At 43.0% G+C, this 3,687-nt stretch overlaps 1 non-coding gene across 1 annotated transcript; it reads left to right on the plus strand.

Moving 5' to 3' along the window:
• The first annotated feature begins 3,330 nt into the window (after nt 1-3,330).
• LOC132608415 (small nucleolar RNA SNORD24) lies at nt 3,331-3,422 on the plus strand. Its single transcript, XR_009570339.1, has one exon. It is a non-coding gene; the product is annotated as a small nucleolar RNA SNORD24 (small nucleolar RNA).
• Nucleotides 3,423-3,687: the final 265 nt, after the last annotated feature.

Here is a 3,687-nt window from a genome sequence, read left to right on the forward strand (position 1 = left end):
TTATGCACAATACTAATTGTTGGTACCAACTGAAGTCGGGGCATGTTATATCAATCATTGTTATTATTAAAAAAAAAAAAAAACAATTTTGCTGGATTTTGCTTTCGTGATTTTGTTATTTTTTTTTCTCTCTTAATTTTGTTTTTTATCGTTGCACAGTAAATATAGTTCAATGTTGTTGTGTTGTTACTAACTCTACGAGGTATCGACATCTGGTCTTACCATGAAAGATCCTCGTATTTCTCCGCTGAAGCATGAAATTGGGAGAACATTTTTGAGTAGCTTAAAAAAAAAAAAAAAAAAAAAGCAAGTGCACATCACTTTCCGCTGGAAGTATGCGAATTTTTGTTTGTTTAAACTGGGACAGAATTTTTGAGGGGGCCCTCAAAAATTCCACCAATGGCACATTTTGAGAGAAAAGGCACGGGCTCATCCGGCCCCACAGTAGGACACTGCATTGGCTCGTCCAGCCCCACAACAGGACATCGAGGGCGTCATAGTCTAAAGGCATCATTATCATCGCCTAAAGGCACCATTTCATGGCCCAAGGACCTTACCTTCTGCACTTCATTCGCGCTGAAGCAAAGGCGTTACCCTCCACACCAACATTGCTTTATTATTTTCAAATGCCTCTGCGTATGCTCGCAGCCGCATTGCATTGCACCTGCATTGCTCACCGCCTTTTATTACTGCCTGGGCCATGCACCGCCCTTTTAAATTTCTGCATAAGGCTGTGCACCGCCTTTCATATGATGCATGGGCTGTGCACCGCCCTTTGCATCGCTTTCATATGTTACATGGGCCATGCACCGCCCTTTGTAATTTCTGCATAAGGCTGAGCACCGCCTTTCACATGATGCACGGGCTGCGCACCGCCCTTCGCATCGCTTTCATATGTTACATGGGCCATGCACCGCCCTTTGTAATTTCTGCATAAGGCTGAGCACCGCCTTTCATATGATGCACGGGCTGCGCACCGCCCTTCGCATCGCTTTCATATGTTACATGGGCCATGCACCGCCCTTTGTAATTTCTGCATAAGGCTGAGCACCGCCTTTCATATGATGCACGGGTTGCGCACCGCCTTTCGCATCGCTTTCATATGTTACGTGGGCCATGCACCGCCCTTTTAAATTTCTGCATAAGGCTGTGCACCGCCTTTCATCTGATGCATGGGCTGCGCACCGCCCTTTGCATCGCTTTCATATGTTACATGGGCCATGCACCGCCCTTTGTAATTTCTGCATAAGGCTGAGCACCGCCTTTCATGTTGCATGGGCTGCGCACCGCCCATTTAAATTTCTGCATAAGGCTGAGCACCGCCTTTCATATGTTACATGGGCCATGCACCGCCCTTTTGTAATTTTTGCATGGGCTGAGCACCGCCCTTTTGTAATTTCTGCATAAGGCTGAGCACCGCCTTTTATATGTTGCACGGGCCGCGCACCGCCCTTTGAAAATTTCTGCATAAGACATCGCACCGCATCTGCCTTGTTTTATTATTATTTTCAAATGCTCTGCGTATGCTCGCAGACGCATTGCTCTGCACCTGCATTCTACGCCAAAGCAAAGGCATCATCTTCTGCACCTGCATTCTTCGCCGAAGCAAAGGCGTTACATAGCATGACATCCCGAACTACAGTCGGTCTGACTCCCATCCCAGGGATATGTAGGTAGCTCAAATTTGAGCACGACCGTTCTTCATCCTACACTTGCTAGGACCATTCTAACAACACTGGGGCAAAATTTTGATTGGACGATCAAAATTTGCCACAACATCCATTAGTTATCACCTTTCGAACTACACTGACCTGATTCTCGTGATTGACAAGATATGTAGGAAGCTCTATGCAAAGTTCGGTCACATCGGGACGAGAATCATTCTTTCCCCAGCAAGTATACAATCCTTCCCTTTTTATCATTTTTCTTTTTATCGCAACCTTGCCGACGGACTAAGAGTATTGTCAAAGCTCTACCAACGTCTGGCCTCTTCTCCGTACATATCCCTTTAGCAATTCTTTGTCGAGCCAAAATAGGCTAAATGTCAACGTCTTCGTCCGAAAACTCTTTCATCGTCTCCGGTCGAAGAGGGACAAGTTGTTGACACCTAATTTTGGCTCAACGTGCTTAAAATTAACGTTTTGGGGGCCCCTGATTCGTTAAAGAGCACGAAATACATTTGTTACACAATTTTACACTTTTTCAACAATTTATTGATGATTATCCTTATTTTAGGAATTTTCTCAATTTATTGTCATTTTTTCAAGAATCATTATTTTGCACATGTACAGCGTAATACTACCATTTTTTGTGAAATTAATTATTGTTTCTTAATTTCATAGCAATACATTTTCATATCATAGACATTAATGTTTATATTTTATACTTGCGTTATTATTTATACAGGTATTAATTAACTATATTTTAGTACAGTCTAACAGTGCACAGAAAATCGGAGTAATTAATTTTTTAACGCAGAGTAAAATCGGATCAAGCCAAGGTTTCATCATTTTTTTAAAAAAAGGGATTAAGGTAAGCATTGAGGAGACAAAAGGGTGCAATCTTCTATTCTTTGGACAAAACAGGGGCCATTTTGCATTATAAGAAAAGGGAGGGGGTATTCATCTTCTACATATATTTACACAATCACACACTTACACAGGAGATATTTTTTTTTTCAGATTCTGTTTTCCTTCTTCTCTCCCCTAAACCCTAAACATTTTCTTTCTCCCCCACTTTTCTCTTAGTCGCCGTCGCCATCGGAGATCCGGCGACACACCCCAAACAACCCCTGCACCTCCTTTTTCATCTCCCTCTACTCCCTCCGCCAGCCTCCTCCTCTTTCCTTTCTTTTTTTTTCTCCTTCACCAACGAGCAGCCAGCAACAGCCACCACCCACCAGTCGCTGCTCCCGTCCCCTTTCCCTTGTTCTTCAAGCTTCAAAAAATGAAAATAAAACCAACTAGTAGCCCTTTCATCTTCTTCACAGCTTCGGTGGACCCAGCAGCCAGCAGCCACCACGCCACCAAACCACAAACCCGCTGCCCCACAACTTCATCTTCCTCCATCTACCACCACCATCGTCGCTCCGCCCCTCACCGTAAAACCACAACACCAACGACACCACAACCCTATACTCCCTCTCCTTACTTCTCAAAAAACAGTCGCCCCCTACCGCCCTTCCACCATCTTCTCCGGTGACGAGCTCGCCGGAGTTCTAGACCAACACCACCAGCCCTTTGCTCCCTCCGTTCTCATCACCAAAAGCCTCCACTATGACACACCCTTATGCCCTCATTTTATTTTTCTCCGTCACAGGCCCAACGCCACCACCAGTGATGTAAGGATATATTTGCTACTCTTGATGGGACTTTATCAAATTTCTATCTTATGATTATTTATCCACCAAGATCTCTGAGGCCTTATTTTTAAATTGTTTTCTTTTTAAAATATAAGGTTATATTGTTAGTGTGGCCCCATTTATGGGGCAAGTGCTTTCAAATTCTGACGAATTTTTGCCCAAGAAATAGTTAGTACTTATAAGTAAATATGATACATGCTTCGTCTCTTTCAATTTAGGTGTTTTAAATGTATACTATATCAAGTATCTTTTTTTTTTATTTTGAACAGATTTAATAAGAAATTAGGACTCTAATCCGTAAAATGGTTAATGTAAAAGCTACATAG

This window comes from Lycium barbarum, chromosome 8 (assembly GCF_019175385.1).
Source record: "Lycium barbarum isolate Lr01 chromosome 8, ASM1917538v2, whole genome shotgun sequence".
Taxonomy (NCBI): Eukaryota; Viridiplantae; Streptophyta; class Magnoliopsida; order Solanales; family Solanaceae; genus Lycium; species Lycium barbarum.